The sequence below is a fragment of the Gopherus flavomarginatus genome, chromosome 2 (genome assembly GCF_025201925.1).
Source record: "Gopherus flavomarginatus isolate rGopFla2 chromosome 2, rGopFla2.mat.asm, whole genome shotgun sequence".
Lineage (NCBI taxonomy): Eukaryota > Metazoa > Chordata > Testudines > Testudinidae > Gopherus > Gopherus flavomarginatus.
The window spans coordinates 72413193-72436418 of record NC_066618.1 but is presented as its reverse complement, the minus strand read 5'-3'; the positions used below and the strand labels follow the sequence as shown (position 1 = coordinate 72436418).

The 23226-nt window shown below is 43.3% G+C and overlaps 3 protein-coding genes across 5 annotated transcripts in view; all 3 read right to left on the bottom strand.

The window, feature by feature from the left end:
* Positions 1-4082, bottom strand: part of LOC127044082 (ubiquitin-conjugating enzyme E2 E2) — a 316515-nt gene extending 312433 nt beyond the window's left edge. Inside the window, exon 1 of one of the 2 annotated variants that reach the window (XM_050938553.1) lies at positions 3946-4082. The gene's annotated coding sequence lies outside the window, so the exon portion shown is untranslated. The remainder of the gene's footprint in view (positions 1-3945) is intronic. The other variant, XM_050938552.1, reaches the window with a different exon arrangement.
* The window catches only part of UBE2E1 (ubiquitin conjugating enzyme E2 E1), a 705427-nt gene that overhangs the window by 445669 nt on the left and 236532 nt on the right, over positions 1-23226 (bottom strand). The gene's annotated exons all lie outside the window — the stretch shown is intronic.
* NR1D2 (nuclear receptor subfamily 1 group D member 2) overlaps positions 1-23226 on the bottom strand; it is a 746221-nt gene that overhangs the window by 518761 nt on the left and 204234 nt on the right. The gene's annotated exons all lie outside the window — the stretch shown is intronic.

Here is a 23226-nt window from a genome sequence, read left to right as displayed (position 1 = left end):
AGTTTGCTCAAATAACCCACTAAAAGTTTAAGAGTTTGTAACTGAACATTAGGATGCAAATCTTCTATCCAGACAGTACTGCCACCACATATATGAAAAGAGGGCAGTGGAAAGAAGAAAAAACTTCAGTGTCACTGAGGTGGCATTGGAAGAAGAAGAAAAAAAAAAAAGCAAAGCAAACAAAGGACCAAAAATTGTTTAGTTGCATACTGAAAAGAAGAATGTTCTGCAGTTAGAAGCATTACCAAAATCTTAAATTTATCAAAAATAGTACATACGTTGCTTAAATAATGGTCTCCAATGAGGGCCCGATACAGCATTAGTCATGTGAATAAATCCTAATGACTTTCATTTGAATTAAGTCCCTCTGCTTAATTTATATGACTGTTTATCAAAAAACAGTTAAGGTTTGGAGGGGTGAGATTCAGAATTCTTAGAGAGAACACCAGCTGATGATGATGGAAGCTAGAATAGATTAACCTTAATCAGTATCAGCTCTTTTTTTTTGTTTTGATTATGAAAATGGTTATGTTGTACAGACTTAGTGTTGCACTTAAGAATGGAAAATGCTGCATTATTTACTTCTACAGTTAAGAGTAAACAATCCTTTTATTTCTTAATTTTTTCCTACAGCAGATACACAACATTGTCTTTTCCATATTTCACACTTTCCATGTCAAGTCTTAAAGGAGAAAAATAAAGCTTTAAGTTAATAAACACAAGCTACTGTATATACTGATAGCAGCAAGATTGAGTTACAATTATTAAATGAGACAAGGTGGGCGAGGTAATATCTTTCATTGGACCAACTTCTGTTGGTGAGAGACAAGTTAAAAAATTCTCACCCACCTTGTCTCTCCAATATCCTGGGACCAATATTGCTACAGCTACACAGCATACAATTATTAGTTGCACATTTTGACTTTGCAGCTAGGTACAGGTACAGATATATTTTCTGTTTCTATATAGAGGTAAAACAATCTAATATTTCCTTAAAACATTTAAGATATTCTTTATTTGCCCTGCAAGTTTGGATATTGATCTCCCATTAACAATTAATTTTAGAATGAGAGGATTATCCATACAACATACATATACTTTCTAACTGTTGGCCAAAAAAAATCAGCAACATTTTTTAATTAAGCTTATGTCCACAGAAGGTCTGCTGTGGATGATTCTGCTATAAATATTACTATTATCCAAGAACTGCTGTACTCACTTTGTGAGTTCAGGTTACTACCCAACAGATATATGCAGAAACAGTAGCCCACAGTGTATAATTACTGTAACAAGTAATGCCAGCTTTTACAACACAAAAATGTTTAAATCTGTCATTTAATGTCTGGCTATTTTCTTATTTCACTCTCTCAGAGGCAAATATTTTCCATACTCTCCCTTTTATTTTATTTAAATAAAAATCAAGTTATATTTTATTTAAGCACTGAAACCTAAATTTAACCTCGATAAAAGGATATTTAAAAGGGTCTGTGAAGTCAGACCTTCAAATACGTGGCCAAAAGAAGAAAAACAAGGAGCAACAAGAGAGTGGAAACATCAACAGGGGGAATGACATTGTGGGAAAACATTTCAGTGCAATTACACAAACACACACACAAAATATTTCTTGAAGCCAAATATCCCCAAGACTCATCTCAGTGCAAAGAGAAAAGCAAAAGACTGTGTCCAATTCTCTGGACTGCTAAATTATGCCACATTCAAAATTTAAACCCTCTGCTGCCCTTGTGTTACGAGAACTGGATGGAGGGAACAGAAGGGGGATTAAAAGTATTTCCCTGAACACATCATGATTCTTCAAAGACCTTGGTATCAAACCCCATCTATAAATTTAAAAGTTAAACATGTTCAAGAGAACCTACTTCTTCCATTTATCCCATGCTTCCCCTCCCCCCAAAAAAATCCAAACAAACAGTAGCAGCTAGGGAAAGAGATCCTGGCAATGTGCAGACAGGTCCTGAGGGCAGCTGAGCCAGTGAAGAGGTCTTTCTAAAGCTGCCTTAATTCCTATAAGCAAAGATAAATTGAACTTTTCTGCTCGGTCCATGAAAAGCAGCAGCAGGAGCAGCCACCTCACTTGATCTTCATTAGAAACCATAAAGGGCAAAAAGATCAAAACATTTCAGGAGATAAAACAGGAGGAGTCTGATTTCCAGCCAGCCAGGACAGTGTCTATGGTTGAGAGAGGAACCCAGAAAGAAATAAAAAGCTGCTGCTGCAGCTTTAGACTGAAACACACACACCCCTCGCCTATTTTCCTGCTGCCTGGAGGGGGAGGGGAAGGCACATGTCATAGAGACACAATGTGCAATAATTATGCAGTACTAGAAGATAGCAGGAGACTGAAACAGGCACTTTTCAAAATGACATTATCCTGCACTTTCCAGATACTTTGTGTGGAGAAGGACAGCAGTAGGGAAAGGTGGAAAGAGAGAGGATGAAAGGAAAAGGATTGGGATGAGAAATAGGTGACAGTGGATGATGGAAGGAGAAGACTTTGTAAGGAAGGCACAAGAGTTATACGAGGAAGAGATGGGGGTTGGGCAAAATGAGCTAAGGGATTACTTTGCTCCTGTCATCGTGCAGTGGGGTGGTTTAGATCCATCTCTGCTAGAGAGGGGGCTGTTGCATAGGGTACAATTCCTTACTCTGAAACCAGTCCCTGCTTGTATTTACCAATTCCCATCCTTAGAATTTCTGGAAGGGGGAGGGGTTTCTCCCCATCCCACTCCTCGAGGGCAAGGGGTTATAAAAGTGATAACTGGGAGATAAGGGGATAATGGGGTAAGGAATTATGTGACCCCTCTATGTGTTTGTGCATGAATGCAGAGAGAGGATAAGGGGTGTTTAAGAGCAGGGTACTAAGGAGAGGAAAGGGTATTTCTAGGAGATAGAAAGGTAATGGAGAGGAGAGCAAAAGATACACATGTACTGGTGGGGATACAAGGATGATAAGAAGGGCAAAAGAAGGTGTGGGGGAGTATTGTAGGGGATAGTGAAGGAGGTATTGCTGGAAGATGCAGGTGTTCTTGTAGAAAGAGAGAAGGCATTTCTAGGACCCCAGGAGAGGAACAGAGGGAGGAGGGATGTGGGGGGGGTGATGAAAAGGGGGAATTGATGGGGTTAGGTCAGGGTATGTGATGGGGGAAAAGGGTTGCAGGGGGATGGATGGGGCTATTGCAATGAGATGTGGTGGGGTGTCAGGGCAGGTGGATGTGGTAGGAGTGAGAGGGGACATGAGGGTTTGGGGAGCTGTGGGATGGATGTAGCTGGGGCAGAGGACATGGGGATGGATAGATAAAGTTGGCTGAGGGACACAGGTTCGGACAGATGGACAGGTCAGGGAACGTGGTAAGGGTGGGAGAGCGGATGGATGGGGGTTGGGGAGAGAGGTAGAGAGGATGTAGGGATTGGTGGGGCTATGGCTAGGGAAGCTGGGGATGGATGGATAGCGCAGGGGGATGGGATGAGGAGGTGGCAAGGGCATAGGGATGGATGGGGCTATGGAAAGGAGATGGGGTGGGGGTCCCAAGGGAACAGGGGGACGAGGAGGTAGAGGAATGGGCTAGGAAGGAGGTGGTGGTGCCAAGGGGTAGGGGAACTAGGCAGGGGGAGCACGAGGTTGGGGAACAGGCAGTGCCGGGGTAGAGGAATGGGGCAGGGGGCTGGGAGGAGCAGGGGGGATGTGGTGGAGGGGACAAGCAATGGTGGGGGCAGCTGGATGTGGGGAGTGTAAGGTGGCGAGGGCAGGAATTGCTGGGGATAAAAGGGATGAGTGTGGGGGCAGGAGGGCACAAGGGAATAGGCGATGCCCTGGGTGGGGTGCGGTGGGGCAGGAGGACGTGCTGGGGGCAGGTGGTGCCGGGGGGTTAGAGGAATGGGGAGGCGGGAGCAGACGGTGCCGGGGGGGACTGGGGCAGGCGGCGTTACCTGCAGGCGCAGGGCTAGGGCTGGTGCCGGCTCTGGCTGCGAGCGCTGCGCTGCACGGCGGGCGGGCGGCCCGGCTCGGGCCAGGCGAGGGGTGGGGGCTGCGCGCTACCCCCTCGGCTACTGCTGCCGCCGCCGCCGCTGCCCGAAGAGAAGTGAAGCTGCCGCCGCGCGCACCCAACCCCGCCGCGCGCGCGCTCCCGACAGCCAATGAGCCCGGAGCTGGCGGTTCGGGGGAGGAGCGGGCTCGCGCGCACGTTCTCAGAGGGGGAGGAGAAAAGGACAAGCGAGCGCGCGCGGGGGTGGAAGGGTCTGGCGGGAGCGCGCGTTAAAGGGAAACACCGGTGGGAGCGCTGGGATGAGAAAATTGAATTGGGTGCGAGAGTAGCACGGGAGTGGGGGGATGGGAACGGGCGGGGGAAGGTGTGTGCCGGGGGGGTTAGATGTGCTGGAGCTGGGTGCCTGGGGGGTTAGGTGGTGGAGAGCTGGGTGCCTGGGGGGGGCGAGGTAGGTGGCGGGGAGCTGGGTGCCTGGGGGGATAGGTAGGGGGGAGTTGGGTGCCCAGGGGGGTTAGGTGGGGGGAGCTGGGTGCCTGGGGGGGTAGGTAGGGGGAGGTAGGTGGCGGGGAACTGGGTGCCTAGGGGGGTAGGTAGGGGGGAGTTGGGTGCCCAAGGGGATTAGGTGGGGGGAGCTGGGTGCCTGGGGGGTAGGTAGGTGGTGGGGAGCTGGGTGCCTAGGGGAGTAGGTAGGGGGAGCTGGGTGCCCAGGGGGATTAGGTGGCAGGGAGCTGGGTGCCTGAGGGGGTTAGGTAAGGGAGAGCTGGGTGTGTATGGGAGGGGGGTGTTATGTATAGGGGAGATGGGTGCCCAGCTGTATGTGTAGGGGGAGTTATGTGTAGGGGAGGTAGATGCATGGAGGATTACATTTACAGAAGGTGGTTGCAGGGGGGTTATGTATGGACATCACTGGACTGGACACCTGGATAGATCAAAGGAGGGTCTAGGTCTGATGGAAGCTGGGTGCTGAGAGGGCTAAGGTGGGCACATCCCAGTTTAAACACAAAGTGAGGGAAGGTATAGGAGGCAAGGATCTGCCCTGGGTCAGACAGGTGGTCTCTGGAGAGTTTCATCCTAGAGGGAGATGTGGAATTTCCCCTTCTGCTTTTTTTCTATTTATTATTATATATTGTAATAAGTTCAAGAGGCCTCAGTCAGGATCAGTGCCCCATAGTGCTGGTTGTTGTGCAAACACATAATAAAAGGCAATACCCCAAAGAAGTCAGGGTATAAATTAAAACAAGATGAAGCAGAAGTGTAGCACACAAAGGAGGACGAAGCTTGTCTTCTGTCTCTTCCACCAACGGACAGAGGATGTAGGAGAGAGAGAAGGATAACCTTAGTAAGAGCACATGGGAATGCTGATTAATGGTCTTTCTTCTGTTTCTTTGACCCCTCTGATTTTCTCCCTCTCCTCAGCTCTCTCTGATCCTGCCAGTGAGTGCTGCACACTTTTAGAGTGCCAGTCCACCCGCTCTTTCCATCAGTCCAACTCCTGTTTCTGCCTCAAACACATAGCCAAAGAGGGAAGCCAAATGCCAGTCAGGGAGCAAGACCAGAGTAAAGGGCTCCCTGATGGATGCTTACATTCTCACACTGGCTGTGTGTTTCAGAAGTGAGGGACAACAATGGAATAGTAATGTACCGCACAACTCCACCCGAGGAAGGATTGAGGGATATGGCACAGTGGTCTGAAAGGACAGTGGCCAGTCTAGGGTTTAATGATGCCAAACTTATTAATTTATAATACTAAGCATTTGAATTTACCTGAATGATTTCAACCACAGGGCTCTGCAGTCCGTTAGCAGAGCTTGATGATATTAACAACCTGGGGCAACTAACAACATAAGATAACTTGAAGAACCTCAGTTGGCCATAGGTGCTGTGGGATAACTGTATTAAAGTAAATTAATATCACTTACCACATGCAGGTAAGTAGATGTATTACTAATTGTGATATTAACCTGGAACTAGACAAACCTGTAAAAGTATAGATTATGTTATTGAAATATTGCTATTATCTTAAAGATAATACTTATATTCAAAACATTGTATAGATGTTAATTCTTTAATCTTCCCATCATCTGTAATTAATTTTTAGCTAGATTTCACTAAACTTTTTATTAATACAAACCTCTTTTCAATTAACAAGGAAAAAACAAACAATAGATAAATATTTAATGATGAATCACCATATTTTCCCTTTTTTGGTATCTATAGGTTTTTTTTTAATCTTCACACGATTCCACATTTACATTTCAGTGCTCATCTCCATTTTAGGTGCAAATCATGTTACAGTACTTGTCCTAATTGATGGATGTAGAATACGTGGAGATCACTAATACAGATCTTAGGAACCACTGCTGATAAACCTAAAGACTGGAAATGCTGTTGGCACATGTCTCTGGATGCTCTCTCTATTCTTCCTAAATATTATTTTTGTATGTTACTGTATAATAAACAATCTTTCTCTCCTTTGAGAAGCTGACTATTTTGAAATAACCTGTTTTCATGTTCTAATCATTCTCATTTAAAAGTTTCTCCTAGAAATGAAAGGAATTCAAATATAATTCCCACCTGTGTTTAAAAAAGCACCGGAACAAGCTACTTCTTACTACAGTCATTTTGAATGGTCCCTTGCAACATGTTAACGCCTATGCTTAAAGACCTGTTTCACCTTATATTTAGCTTTACACTCTGATTAACTTTCCCAGACCTGAGAATAGCTCTGTATAGCTCAAAAGCTTGTCTTCTGTCTCTTCCATCAATAAAAATTGTTCTAATAAAAGATATTGTCTCACTAGGGTGACCAGATTTCCCAAAGGGAAAATGTGACACCATATGGGGCTAGCCTGAACCCTTCCTTCTGATCAAGTTGGCAGCGCAAACAGGACAAATGCCCACTTTTGCCAAAAAAGTTGGGACAGCCAGGACCAGGCTTAAAAAACTGACTGTCCCAGCCAAAACAGGACATATGGTCACCCTATATCTCACCTACCTTGTCTCTTATATTGTATATAAACAGTTGTGGTTTTTCTGTCCCTACTAAGGGACCCATTGAGAGAAGCTCTTCACATAAGCTAGGAGCAGTGCCAATTAGCAATATGCCCTAGATAAATGCTTACAGGGCTAGTAAAGGAGCAATCAGCAGAGTCTGATGGTATAAATAACCTTTTAAGTAATGTACACCCCCTTCAAATGACAATAAGTTATCATAGTAAAAGGCCACTGCCTGGGCTGCCAGTCTTGTGGTATCAGGAATCACCTGGACATTGCCTTTCTTCTTATATACCAGGATGAATCTTGTAAATCTAACCATGGAGATATGCATTTCATTTTCAGTTCTCACACTAAGGCCCTTTAACACTGCTCTGCTAGTTTAAAGATGCCTTGAAGTGGACATTGATGATTCTCTGAGAATATCCTGTGTGCTGGAAACTTTCTCAGCTGATGTAAGGGCTCTACATCAGTCCAGATCCCAGTCCCCATATAGTACACTATAGCTAATCTAATTTACACCAGGGGCAGAATAGGGCCTTGTAGAACCACAGCATAGAGGACATGAAATCCTGATGCCCTTGAAGTCAGTGAGAGTTGGAAGGGATATACAACCCTATATTGAACAAGAAGGGGTTAATGACAGCCTGTAGGCCCAGTCAGCCCCACCTCCTTACAGCTGTGCCAGGTATCAAGCCTGCAGGGTGGTGATAAAAGAGGAAAAGCCCAGCTCTGGGGTAGCCAGCTCAGAGAGGAAATAGACCTCTTGGGTGAACCTTGTGAAGGCAGGCCTGGCTGGGGCCAGAGGCTAACCAGCTACTGCCTTGTATACTGAAAGACATTTTCAAATTAAGATCAGGGAGATTTGTGGTGGTACTTAATTTGCTAATAAGTTCCATTTGAATAGATGCATACTACAAGTCCCTGTATGTTACTTTGGGAACTCATAGTGTGTGTCTATTAATTAAATTGAAAATACTGATCAGTATGAATATAAGGGAATGTATACAGGTGGTGCTGGGGGAAGGGTATTCCCCCCTCCTTGCCTGGCTCCATCAACTGGGTGGGGGCATGTGATATTCGTGTCTGTGATGCAGCTCTGCTAGATGTGTGTGGCAGCCACAGTCCTAGTTGAGAGCAGCATGGGGATGCCCTGAAATACCTTGTAGGCTATCAATGCTGACATTCCCCACAAGTTGTAGTGGAGTGTGAGTGAGAGAGCTTGGACAGCCCCTTCATGCATGAGCGAGCCTGCCTGCTGCTCCTGGGGTGGGGCCAACTGCATGAGCAGCATGCACATGCTGACAAGGCTGAAAAATAGAACATGGAATGCTCTGATCCCAATCCTAGCCCAAAGTAATTAACACCCAAGCAAGGTAATGGAACGGCTGTGGCCAAGCAGGAGAGGGAGTGTTGCTGTTGTAGTAAATAACATTATTAAATTAGGAATTGGGAATTTTTTGCTTGTGGATGGGAGTCTCCCTGATATAGCAGGAGACTTGGTAAGGATGCTGCTTGGAAGGACAGACCAGATGGGGCCAGAGCCCAACCAGAGACTCCTAAGTTTTGGAGCCTTATTGGGGCAGGTGAGCCTTATGCAGAACTTTTGTTGTTTTTTATAACTAGTTTAGCTCCCCTTTGTTTGGGACTTGCAGAAACATAAGCTAGCGAAGAAACTGAGGAAGGCCTACCTGCAGGTCACAGCAGACATCAGCACAGGAATACAGCAGAAGGTCTAACAAACAGACTACCTCTTCTTTATACAGGGTCCCTGGGCTGGAATCCAGAGTAGAGAGCGAGCCTAGTTTCCTATATCGGCATCTAGGGCACGGGCATAAAGATCCTGGAGTCAAGGGCTGATAAGCCCCAAAAGCCTGAATTTGGACTAAACCTCCAGTGTGACACTGCCAGACCTGGCATGTTGGACTCAGGCTTGTTCCCAAGGGCAAGTAGAGCCAAGTCTCAGGAAGAGACAGCTCACCACAGGGCCAGAGCAACTGTCTGCAGGGACACCAAAGGAGTAGGAGACCCACTACACCAAGCCCAATCACAGTGGGGTGCACCTGTAGTTAGCAGACTTTTCCACGGGGAAAGAGTTTTCCCATTGACTTCAATTGAGGCCTGGATTTCACCAAGGGAGAGCAAAATTAACCAAAAGGTACCATTGACCCCCTACCCTTGTCCCTACATCATGTGTAGGAAAAGAGTAACTGAGAATCAGGCCCAATATTATTCCATAAGTGTCCAACCTCTGGCTCAGGGCTCTAAATGGTAGCCTTCAAGGACCACTGTGTTAAGAAGAAAATTTGTATTGGATTATGAATTGACAATGTGTTTCCTGAGCCATGCCTTGCAATTTTTAAGCTTAAGTTTTTGAATGAGACTAAGCAGTATAAATGGGTCAGAATAGGGAAAACAACCTGCACCAAAATATTGATTTTGGCCTTTTGAAATAATGGTTCACTCTCAGACAGTAAAGGTTAGTTACCATTGTATTATTCAATATGCTTTAGAAAACTTTTGTAATTTATTAATATATATGGTGAAATCTTGGCCCTTTTGAAGTCAATGACAAAACTCCCATGATGGATTTCACCCATAATGTTGGAATGTTAAGACATGCACATAAGAATATTTTCTGTTCAGTTTTATGTGTTTTTTAAAAACTAATGCTATTTAGAACCTTGGCTCACAGTGAACAACTTTAGTTTTTAATACTTAAGAAAGTTTATGGCTTCTTGCGGTAGAGACGTCACAGTTGAGATCATCCAAGGTAGGGTCCCTGGCTTAAGCATGTTTTAGCAGCTACATACTATTGAGCGAGGGACCCTTCTGTTAAGGTTTCTTCATTTAAGGAAGCCTCTGTGGGTATGTCACCACAGGGATTAAAAAAAAACCATGGCTGGCCCAGGTCAGCTGACTTGGATTGGCAGGGCTTGGGCTCTGGGACTGAAAAATCACTGGAGTCTGAGATCTGGGACTCTGCGAGGGTGGAGCATTAGAGTAGCCTCTTAGCAGGTTTGAGTAGCTTCGGGGCTTTGGCCTTGAGGCTGTTCTGCCAGCTGGGTAGAAAAGCTGACTATACCCTCTTTTTCCTAGCTCTGCACCTATGCTGGGAGGCTGAGATTGGAAGGAGGGTTGATGCAGAAGCCTCTACAGTAGCTCTATGTTACCCATGGATTCCCCTCCTATTGCTGGTTGCATGACTCCTTTGCACTGCTGGAATAACACAAAGCAGCCAAAATAGATCAGAGAATATGTGGCCCACTACATATTTTCTTTTTTTCCTCCTCTCCTGTACTTTACTTTTCCTCCCTCTTTCCAATTTGTTTTTCCTCACACTCTCCCCAAAGGTGTGTCTCTTCCCCATGATTTACTATTGCCTTTATTGCTACTTGGCTGAACTCTGCTATCTATGGTGGCAACTGTAAAGAGAAATTTACAAGAATCCTGATCTCTGAAGCACTGAGATGCAGCAATTCAGAGATCAAAATTCTTATTCATTTTACATTACAGCTGCCAGCACGTAAAGTGGGGTGCAGTGGGCCAGCAGGGAAAAATTTTAGGGGCGGTAGCAACAACAGAAATAATATTAGATTTTCAATTTAATTTAATGAATTGTGATTGCCAAAAAAAATCATGTTCAAAATCAAAACAGTCATGGTTGAATCCTGAATAATTACAAGCCTGTTATTTTCCTAGTGCCTTGACAGAAAACTATTTTAAGCAAAGTATTTTTCCTATAATCCTAAGGGAAAATAATTGTATGGGCATGGAGACAAGTTAGTAGTCGTTTGTCTTCTTTATTTGTTCTGAAACAGAACAAACCCCTCCCCCCCCGAAGATTAGATTATACTTGTTTATCCCAATTTGTGCAAACCATTAAATATGAAAATAGACTTAAGTCTCATGCAAACATCTATAGACCTTTTTTTTCCACTATCCCCTATAAAATCAGGACTCCTCAACTGCTCCTCCTCTCCTGTGCTCTGAAGCAGCTTCCACTAACTATCATTCAACTGGAACCAGAAGAAAAAAACTAGACCAATAACAATGTGGAATCAGCGATCCTCACGGGTCTCATGTGCTTTACCATCCAGGATTCTAAAGAATAAAGATAAAACATATTAGGGATGGGTGGGAGCGGGAGGGAAGTTATAACTTGCTTCTGCTTTTTTAATAAAATCCTGACTTTTTCTTTGAGGCAGGAAATAAATCACTGCTTAGTGTCAAGAGTGGAGGCTTGTTTTTACCCTGCTAGTTTAAAGCCTAACTTAAGATAATTGCAGAGGATAATACCATGATAGGTTAAAGACAGAAACTGTTAACAACTGAATCCACTATTTTAAGAATAATCTCTTCTAGCTGCTACAGCAAAAAAATGTTATTTTAAAACCCATTCTAATGCATACACTCTTTGTATTATCTATCTAATTCTGAGGTGGAAGAAAACATTGAGAGGTCAGGGTAGATAAAATAAGTCAGTATCTTCTGTTCTTTTCTAAATTCCTGTTCTTTTGTACTGGCTTCATAACCTCTTTAACCACATGATCAAAGATGGATAAAATACAGAAGAGCTATTAGTTCTTCTACCTATGGAGGAAATGGGATAAACAGGTTATGCATGGTTGAAGAGAAGGTTTCTACCACAAAAGAAATCAAAGTGTCCAACTTTTCCACCATGAGAGCTGAACATATTTCAAAAATGTCAGGGGCCACAATCAATACTTAAAGCAGATTGTATACTCTGTCCCACTTCCTTTGTACTGCTTTAGGCAGTGTAAAGGAAACAGAAATTACCCACAAATTCTCTGCTGGGGATTCCCCTAGAGAAAGGGAAGTCCCCAACAGCATCAAGACAGTATAGCCAAAGCTTATACTCCTTCCCTGCAGAGTTGAAGGTAGACAGAGGTGTACAGGAGCTGGGAAAGGGGCATGGCTGGAGTTCAATATATTCCAATTATCCCCACTGGTTTATTGAGGATTGGGAACCATAACCAGTTTACGTAAGTTAGGGCAGCCACCAGCTTCTCTAACCAGATGCCAGGCCTAGGGCCAAGCAGAGAATGAGGGAACCATAACTGGTTGTTGATTCTCAGTTTCTCTGTCTTTTGCCCTCTCCTGGACTGCCCTGGGTAACTGTGGTGTGAGTGTTGCTGTTCTTTGCTACATGCTCCCTTAAGCACAGGTAGAGCCCATCAAACTCCTATCCTGTGCTTCCTTAGGTTCTCACAGCCTATCAGGGAAGCAGGAAACAGAGGAGCAAGAATTTTTCTCTCCTCCTTCCCTTGCATTGCAGCAGTTGGCCCACACAGGAGCAGTTGGAACAGGGAAGGGACAGCAGCCGCATACAACTCTCTTAAATTACATCATAGCTGTTCCAGGGCCTGCAGTGTAAGTGGTGAGAGGTAACTGAGAGGAAACAGGGATGCTAGAACAGGGGTGGGCAAATTTTTTGGCCCAAGGGCCACATCCGGGAATAGAAATTGTATGGTGGGCCATGAATGCTCACAAAATTGGGGGGGTTGGGGTGCGAGAGGGGGTGAGGGCTCTGGCTGTGATGTGGGCTCAGGGGTGGGGCAGGGAATTAGGGATTTTGGGTGTAGGAGGGTGTTCCAGGCTGGGATTGAGGAGTTTGGAGGGTGGGAGGTGGATCAGGGCTGGGGCAGAGGGGGTTGGGGCATAGGGAGAGGCTCAGGGGTGCAGGGTCTGCGCGGTGCTTACCTCAAGCAGCTTGCAGAAGCAGCGGCATGTCCCCCCTCCGGCTCCTACATGGAGTTGCGGCCAGGCAGTTCTGCATGCTGCTCCACCTGCAGGCAACACCCCTGCAGCTCCCATTGGAGCACCGGAGGGGGCTATTGGAGAGCATAGAAGCCAAAGGGGGGCCATGCCGCAGCTTCCGGGAGCCACATGGAGAGGCCCCCAACCCTGCTCCCTGGCTGGAGTGCTGGAGCGGGATCATGTGGCTGCCTCTGTGAGCCGTGTGGAGCGGCCCCCAACCTGCTCCCCGCCTGGAGTGCCGGATTGAGGCAAACCCCAGACCCTGCTCCCCAGCAGGAGCTCGAGGGCTGGCTTAAAATGGCTGGTGGGCTGGATCTGGCCCATGGGCCATAGTTTACCCACCCCCGTGCTAGAACAATTTGTATAGTGGGGTTGCTCAGAGCCATTGAATCAAACTGTAAACTCTGTATATAATGGAAACCATTTCAAGCCACTCAGTGCGGCTGCACCCCCAGCACTGCTAGTTCCAGCACCTGTGGGACTTTCTACTACCTCCCCATAGTGATAGAGTTGATTCAAATATTTCAATTTAAAAATTGCAACTTGTGGCTTAGGGAAACACATTTTCTCTTTACAAATAAAAATACATTTTTTCTTTTTCACACAGTTACCCTCAAAGGGCACAATTTAGTGGCATCCCTTAAGCACCAGAAATAGACCCCTGGCCATCGGTAGGACCTATACCACAGAAACTTAACTCAAACCGGATTTACTCTAAAGCTTGGCCAGTTATGATGCAATGCTCAAATGCTAATTTAGGACTGGACATTTGAATATTAGCCTATAAGAAAAAGGACAGAGCATATTTCTTGTGGTCTATGGCTATTTGGTATGAAAAGAGGTCATAACATTTAAATGGGCTACAAAGAAGTATTGGATGGGATCTGGAAGAAGAAAAAAGCCTGTTTTTCATATTAAAGAATATTCTGGAGCTTGATCCACATTCATATCTTTGTGATACTTGGCTGCACCTGTGATTCTGAGAGAGAGAGTTTGGTGAAAGACAACATAGTTGAGAGCAGATTTTAACTGCAAATCAAATAACAGACCTTCCTATGATATTCCTTTGTAACTAAGTTTAGGCGCAGCTAGCTATATTTATTGCAATAGTTTAAACTAGCTAGGCCTGGTTCTCTTCTATATTTGCATCTTACAAAGCCATTTCTCCCCGTGCAAAGTGGCTGTAAAACACTAATAAATTTTACATTTACATTGCACAAATGGAAGGTGTTAGAGAATCTGGCCACTGTTTTTACCTTCTCTTTTAAGTTTATTTTGATTTTCCACTTTATGAAGAGCTTTTGGGACTGAATCCTGAGAAATGTTTAGTGCCCACTGAGATCTCAGGGTGGGTCCTCTGACTTCTAGATTTTAGTTATAAGGTCAAAACACTAAAATAAATTTCGGAATAATGCAAGTAGCAGAGATTCAAATATGCTGTAAAACTGAATACTAATACAGTGTCTAAGACATCCAAGTATCCAGATCAACACAAATGAGATTAAGATGTCTGATATTACAGATGAAGTACCACTTACTGTGAAGATTTCTTTTCCTTAAAAGTTCCTGAAGTATCATATTAGTGGAAATGGCTTTCAATAACCATTTATTTTTGAATAAGAGTGTTATTGTGACTAAATACACTGATGGAGTGTAACTCTGAATCTAACACTTTCTAACTTCAGTTAATATAGCTGTCACATAGTAATGCACTGTAGAGCCATGTTCTTTAGATATAGAGTAATGTTATCTTTACAAACCCTGTGTGGAAAAGCAGAAGACAGTCACTCCTAGGAATGTCTACTAATTCAGATGGGTGATTATTATATTCTGCAATCTGCCAGCCACAGTTTATTATTCCTTTGAGACAATAGAAGATATCATTTGGTTTTAGAAGAATTTCAATCGTAGCTTTGCACGCCTGTGAGTCTTCAGATTTGGCTGCACTGCTTTATTTGCCTAGAGTTCCTTAGTGCACTGGAGACCAGCTAAATGGTTTGCTACATTTCATCTCCAATGAGGTGAAATGACACAGAAGCTGTGAGTATCCTAGCTCCCTGTACATCTGCTTACTAAGTTCAGGAAAATGATGGACCAGAAATTGGCTGGCAATTTAAATATAATGGACTGGTCATTGCTGACAATTAAAAATACATTGGTTGGAGCCCAGAAGGTGAGATAGACACATGTGGACCATCCACATATTTTCTGTATAGTGCAAGGACCCAAAGAATGGTGTGCATTCCTAGTAGGTCCTGATCCAAAGCCCATTTAAATCAATGGAACTATTCCCATTGACATTAATGGGCTTTGGATCAGGTCCTAATTGCCATTGTAAAATCTTTTATAGAAGCTATAAATTATTTGCCATGTATGTATTTGAATAAAACAGGCCTGAATACAGTCTGGGGAATATGCATCTTAAATTGTATGTTTCTTTTGAAACTATAACAAGAGTTCTGACATCAGAATTCAAGTTTTCTTTGTTTCTGCCCCAAAGCACCATTACATTTTATAGGAAAAATAGAGAACTCTGCAAAACTGTGTGGGTTATGCAAGGCTGTTGTTGATTCATAAAAGTTTACACCCTCAAGCATGACTTTGGGTTTAAATGTCAAAAGTCAAACCAAACTCAGTCAAAAGCATCAAATGTAATCCATTTTCATATATTTCACATGGTTGGTCACCAAGCCACATATCTGGCCAGGTTTCCTCAATCCTGGATCTAGATTCACTTTAAAAGTTCACAAAAGTCAGAACAAGCCTGTTGGCAAAGCTGCACTGAGTCTTGAGTTTGTATTGAAACCCTAAACCAGGTTACTTTCATGTGGTTTCAGGTTGCGTGGTGAACATGGTGGAGGAAGAATGGTCTTTTCCATTAAGTATGGGGGTGGAGACCTAGGCAGATTGACTGTATGTCCTCAGACAAGTCACTTAATTGCTCTCTTCCTCAGTTTCTTTTTTGCAAAGCGGAGATAATAATACCTAGTTCCTATGAGGAGCGGAATTAATTAACTGATGTGTGTAAAGCACTTTGAGAGCCTCAGATCAAGGTGCAAAGTATAATTATTATAATTCTTGAAAATGAAAGTGAACCCTACAACAGCACTGGTTTACTTTCATTTTCCAGAGTGCAGTTACAAAAAGCTGAATTGTGTTACACTTTTCAGTCCAGGAACAGGGGGAAATAAATATCTGAGATCTCAGGTGACCGTTTGCATTTGCAGTAACAACAGTGCATACACTTTGAGAAATGTTATGGGAACTCAGAAATCCTAAGTGAGTGGGCTAAAAACTAAATGGTTATTCACTGTTCGAGAGCCTCACCGCTCCCAGGGCAGATCGGGAGGGACTGGGCCTGACCAAAGGCTCCCCTATTTTGCTCCCAATCCCTTTCAGAACTTCATTGTACACAAAGGGGCTGCGCAGGCTGCACCAAACTGTAGGCGCCTTCTCCCCCACAGTGAGCCCAATGGCAGAGCCATATTCCTGTCTCCTCACCTGATCCTTTTGTGACATTTTGCATTTTGCATCCACAGATGTCTGGAGAGAGCAATCCCTGAGCACCTCTGAACACAGGCCCTGCAATTGTGGCTGGCTGCTAAATAGGAATTGGGAGTGACAGGGAGATTCCTTGCAACTCATGCTCTGGAGACATGTGTAAGGAGCAGCCACAATTTGGCCCTAAAAACTTGAGAGTCTAGGCAGACTGAGACAGGTTATTATGATGTATGCAGACTCTGTTTTATCCCTTTCACAAAACAGATGATGTATTGTCAATTTGACTTGTCTGTCAGTTTATGGTCTCATTTATTTATTTAGTAGTAAATGGCTTTTGGCATCTGGAATGAAGTTCTCTTTTTGCTCACTAACATGAGAAAACAGATAGATTTGAGTGTTTTCAACTTTAACAAAATAAAACTCGATATGCTAAGGAAAGTGAAGGAGAGTTGTATTGGGGAGAAACAGGATGTAATGAATAACAGGAACATCTGGGGGCCTTACCTTGTTTGACTTATCTCCCCATTGGCTTTTGGCACATTTTTGCACGCTTTTATTTCTTCTCCCCTTTCTTTACCTTCACACTTCCCTCTTACCTCCATACCCATTCTTTGTCATTCTTCCTCCACAGCAATGGCCACCTCAGCCCTGCGCTGGCTTCCTGCTTGTCTTCCTACCTCAGCCTTTTCCCACTTGCCTCCTTTGCTGCTTCCCTTCCCTTTGCCAGTCACTTTCTTGGCATCTCTTTCTCTTGATTATGTTTCCACCTCCTAATCCAACCCCTTGGTTACTTACTTCTTGCAAGTGTGGTAAACTTAGATTGTAAGCTTGTAGATTGTACAATGCCTAGCAAAATGGGATCATGGTCCATGCCTGGAGCTTTTACAATAATACAAATAATAAGTAATAAGAATTGCCTTAGACCAGCACTTCTCAAACTGTGGCTCATGGACAATTTGCTGGTAGTCTGTGGAGATTTGGCTGACTACATAGTGCTGATCTCTTCCTTGTTTCCAGCCACTAAATTGCATTAAAAGACAGCTAAAATACGTCAGATAGTTTTCTGATATTGTTTTCAACATAACCAATCACTGGAGTGGCCACGGATGTTATGAAATCATGAAGGAGCAGGCCCATGTAGTTGTGAACAAGACAGGAAGTTCTCCATCAGCCAATAGCTCTGTTAACATGTGACCCACACTATGAAAATATTTGAGAACTTCTGCATTAGACCTTAGCAGCATTGCTAATATCCAGCATTAGAAGTACCGCCAATGACAACCTTCAGAATGAAACCATTTAGATTCTAGTGCTGGAAGTCACCAAAGATATTAATAGAACTAGCAGTGTCGAAAGGTTGGATGGCTAATACCGTATGGCAACTCATGTCTCATATGAGTAACACTGTAATGAAAGGTTGGGGTTCCATGCCTAGGGCTCAGTCTCACAGCCTGACAGAAACCATTCCATATATTGGGGCCAAAATGTAGCCACATGGAGCCAAAGGAGAAGTAAGTCCCATTCCCCCAATGTCCCTGACTTGCCTCCTTAGGCTCTGCATGCCTCAAATGAGTGAGTGGGGAGCCTTGACTCTGTCCCCAGGGCACCAGTCAGCATAGGGCTGATCAGCAGTGTAGGAGCAAAGAAAAAGAGAAGGAACTGTGCCTCCCTGAAGCATGAGCCTTTCCTTGTGCTGCTTCTGGGGCAACACATCTACATTTTGCAGGGCAGATTGTAATTCCACACTTTAGCTCTTATACCCCAATTCAGGGCAGCACGTAAACACTGGATTGGAATGCTTGTCTGAATCAGGGCCTTAATGAATAGGAAGCCAGTTTGTGACCTGTAGTCTTATAAACTGGGGTGGGGGAGGGGAATTCCCTCTTTAACTTTGTAGCACAATAAAGTAATCTCTAAGAGTGGATTCACATGCAGAACAAAAGCGCTCTTTCCAGTCAAACTATAAATACTATAGATATTTCCAGAACCTTTATTCCAGTTGTGCAACCTAGCTCTAAATATATATTCCTCAGGTGATCTATCATGTCTTTTCTTTAACACATTTTCATGGAGCATTCCTTCTCTTTCTTAAAAATTTGTCCTTAAGTTTAGAAACAAGATATACAAACAAAGGGTCCTCTGCTAATTTTAAGATGAAACAGCTTAATAGTGGTAATGTGATATTGGATAAGCTTTACCCACACTTGTTTCAGTTGGGTAGCATGCTTATCCTCAGGGAATACTTCAAAGAATGATGCACAGCAACTGGGAGGATACTGCTTTATCCGCTGCAGGCAATTCTCACAGACTGCATACTTGCACAGCCTTGTCTCACACCAATGATTCCATCATCTTCCCTGATGGTGGTCACCAGGAAGTATCTAAATTGCTTTGTATTCAATGCTTTTCTGTCACAATATGATTTAAGCAGCAAAATAAGATTAAACAGGATCAATCTTAACTGCAGGATGCAAAACAGTCTTTCATGACCTTTTACTATAGGAAATTAACATAAAACTTTTGATACTGTCTTGCATGACTTTCTCATAAACAAACTAGGGAAATGCAACCTAGATGGAGCTACTATAAAGTGGGTGCATAACTGGTTGGAAAATCATTCCCTGAGAGTAGTTATCAGTGGTTCACAGTCATGCTGGAAAGACATAATGAATGGGGTCCCACAGGGATCAGTTCTGGGTTCAGTTCTGTTCAATATCTTCATTGATGATTTAGATAATGGCATAGAGAGAACACTTATAAAGTTTGTGGACAATACCAAGCTGAGAGGGGTTACAAGTATTTTGGAAGATAGGATTATAATTCAAAATGATCTGGACAAACTGGAGAAATGGTCTGAAGTAAACAGGATAAAAATTCAATCAGGACAAATGCAAAGTACTCCACTTAGGAAGGAACAATCAAGTGCACACATACAAAATGGGAAATGACTGCCTAGGATGGAGTACTCTGGAAAGGGATCTGGGGGTTGTAATGGACCACAAGCTAAATATGAGTCAACAGTGTAACGCTATTGAAAAAAAAGCAAACATCATTCTGGGATGTACACAAGAAGTAATTCTTCCACACTGATTAAGCCTCAACTGGAGTATTATGTCTGGTTCTGGGCACCACATTTCAGGAAAGATGTGGACAAATTGGAGAAAGTCCAGAGAAGAGCAACAAAAATGATTAAAGGTCTGGAAAACATGACCTATGAGGGAAGATTGAAAAAATTGGGTTTGTTTAGTCTGGAGGGGGACATGATAACAGTTTTTAAGTACATAAAAGGTTGTTACAAGCAGGAGGGAAAAGAATAGTTCTTCTCAACTTCTGAGGATAGGACAAGAAGCAAAGGGCTTAAATTGCAGCAAGGGAAGTTTAGGTTGGACATTAGGAAAAATTTCGTAACAGTCAGGGTGGTTAAGCACTGGAATAAATTGCCTAGGGAGGTTGTGGAATCTCCATCATTGGAGCTTTTTAATAGCAGGTTAGACAATTACCTGTCAGGGATGGTCTAGATCAGGGGTTCTCACAATAAATTTTTGGCTGGCCTCAGAGTGGGGCCACCAACTCTCGCTGGTTGCTGCTCTGACAATTTTTCCTAAAATACTTAATTAACTTTAGGAAAAACAAATATATATGCGCATATACATGTCCAAATCATTGTAATTTATTTATGTAGGTTTTTTTTGCAGACTCAGTCATTAAAAATAATGTATAATTGTCTATTCATTACTGGACCTAAACAGACTAGAAACACAAATAAGGTTCTTTGCATGTTTTGCTTTTTTTTTTTTTGGTTGCTTTTTTTAGACTTACTAGTTAGTAAGTCTGCTGTGAAAAGTGACATTTTGTATATTTGTTAATATCACTTTTCACAGCAGACTTACTCAGCCCCGGCAAGCTGGGGGACAAATTAAGCCCTGGATGGGTAGGGGCCCAAGGGGCGATAGGGAGATAGATGGGAGGCAGCAAGAGTCAGAGGAGATGGGGGACGTGAGCCCAGAGTGAGAGCCTAGGGCCCTGGTGCACAGATGAAGACTGGAGGAGACAGCGAGGGCCAGGGGCAATGTGCAGGGGGTGAGCCCGGAGCCTGGAGCCGTGTGGCTGGGGGATGGAGCCTACTGCCACATGGCCAGAGCCTGTCGTCCACCACCCCAGGGTTTAAGCCTGAAGCCCAAGCCCCACTGTCCCCAGGAAGGTGGGGAACTCATGCTGGCTGCCTGCTCCTACAGTGTTTGTGACTCCAGAAGGGGATAGAGACCAGCCCCTGCTGGTGGCCCTGGGGGAGGGTTACTCCCCACCCCACATCATAACCCAAAAGGCTGTGGCCGCAAGAAAATCCCCTGGTGACTGCATGTGGCCACAGTGGCCACATTTGAGAAACGCTGGTCTAGATAGTACTTGGTCCCGCCATGAGTACAGGGGACTGGACTAGATGACCTCTCAAGGTCCCTTCCAGTCCTATGATATGATTTTACAATCTCTCAGGACCACTTTATGACACTCTAAGGACATGTCTACACTGCAATCGGTCATATGATTGCTGCACATGTAGACATGCCTGAGCTACTTGTGCTCTAGATAGCTTGGGTACTAATAGAAGTGAAGCCACAGCAGCACAGACTTCAGGGTGGGCTAACTGCCTGAGTAAGTACCTAGGGCAGGCCTGTACAACTCATGCTAGCATGGCTTCACAATTATAGGTAGCAGAATTAGCTAGATCAAAGCTAGCTTGAGTATGTCTACACTTGCTACAACAGGGGTCGGCAACCTTTCAGAAGTAGTGTGCCGAATCTTCATTTATTCACTCTAATTTAAGGTTTGGCGTGCCAGTAATACATTTTAACGTTTTTAGAAGGTCTCTTTCTATAAGTCTATAATATATAATTAAACTATTGTTGTATGTAAAGTAAATAAGGTTTTTAAAATGTTTAAGAAGCTTCATTAAAATTAAATTAAAATGCAGAGCCCCCTCGGACCAGTGGCCGGGACCCAGGCAGTGAGAGTGCCATTGAAAATCAGCTCGCATGCCGCCTTCAGCATGCATGCCATAGGTTGCCTACCCCTGTGCTACAATCACCCCTCCGATCGGAGTGTGAACATACCTTAGTAACAGTGGTGTAAGACGGCCACTAGTAAAGTACAACTTAATGACTTACTGTCTGTAAGGGGAGCAGAATCTGACCCTTGATTATACCAGTGTAAATCCAGTTGAATTTAACAATCAGATTCACACCAGTGTAAATGAGAACAGAATTTGATCCTTGTTGTAGAAAACAGCACAATATCTTTGGCATCCACTCAGGCAGGGTTCTGCTCTGTAAACAGCATTCAGCTTCAATGAACTTTTAGCTATTAATATTTAATCTTTCGTGTAGGGTAAGCCATAGCTTTGGTTTCATTTTTCAACTTAGGTCTCTGGAAAAGATTTTTTTCCCCTAAAATGAAAGTAAAAATAGCTGCAAACTAGTCTATCGCTTGACTATTTTTGGAACAAATTGGGCAGAACGAGGGGGCTGGGAGAAAGGAGGAGCTGAGAGGGAGTGTGGTAGGGATGCAGGAACTTCCAAGTACTTCTGATCCTCATTACACAAACCAATGAAATTAATAACCATTGTTAAACTCATTTGCTGCCCAGTTTGGCCTGGCCTGAGTGGACAGGATTAAACAATGTTACCATACAATCTAATTAAAAAAATATATTCTAGACTAGTCTATATCTTTAGCTCATGTATTCCACAGCAAAATGATAACAGAAAATAGAATTTGGAACTGCACGTGTTAAGCAGACTATGAATTAGAAGCAAATTTTACTATAAAGTAAGAAGAGTATTTAAACAACCAGGTTTTCACAATAAAAATGGCAGCAGAAGACTTTTTTTCCCAAAACCCTTCTCCCTCTCCTGTCTCAACAATTTTTAAAACAATTCTGATATGGAAAAGCATTTTCTCTAATAAAAATGATCTTTTCTATAAACTGATTCCACTTAAAACTCCACTTTTTCACAGCAATAAGCAGAGGTTAAGACACACATTTTCCTGCCAATGTCAGCAGGACTCATGAGATCAAATATCCATGCAATGCAGATAAAATTTTGTGAGACAGAGTTTGCTGAATAATTTATAATTAATCCTTTGTTCAGTGAATTTTTCTGATTGTGAATTGTCTGGAAACAAATCACAAAAGTTTCAGTTAAATCCTCCAGACCATTCTCTCCATTTTCACTATTCAGGCAGTGCAAAGTGGGCAGATTCTGGATAGAAACGTGCAAGCACTCAAACGTTTGCAGACAGCAAACAGAAAAGAATCATGAATATGGTCAAATCCAAATGTTAACAAATAGCACAAATACATGCTTCCACTATTTGGTCCATCTATATAGATATAAATTTTTTACTTTAGAACTGAAAAAGAAGCAGCAAAGAGAGCAACAAATTTTTAAACTAATCTAATCTGGTACTAATCACTGTGGTATGTGGACACTACATTGTTTAGATCAAAATTCCTTTCTTTAGAGTTTATTTTAATTCCAATTTTATTTCAGCTGTAAAAATTATTTTGGGGGTTCGTCACACTCCCTATTCGTGTATAATAGAAAATCGTTGTCAAGAAAATCAATCTCTAGTCAAGTAGGCTGATATCACACAGTATGGGGAAAACTGCATTACGTTCCTTCAGGCCAGCGCTATTGTTTTCTTTTGTATGGACTATATTCACTTACACATTTTGAGAGGGAAGAAAGTAATAGTTTTAACACTCATTGGGCCAAATCTGAGGTCCTTACTTGCTATTAGCTCAACACTTGCGCAAACACTTATCGTCCACAGGCAGGATCTGAGGATTTGGCTTGTCGTGTACACTCATGATGGTAGAAGCGTCTCCATTCTTGGCAGAGCACCAATTCTAATTTGCTTTCGATTTCCAGAAGAAAACATGTAAAAGAAT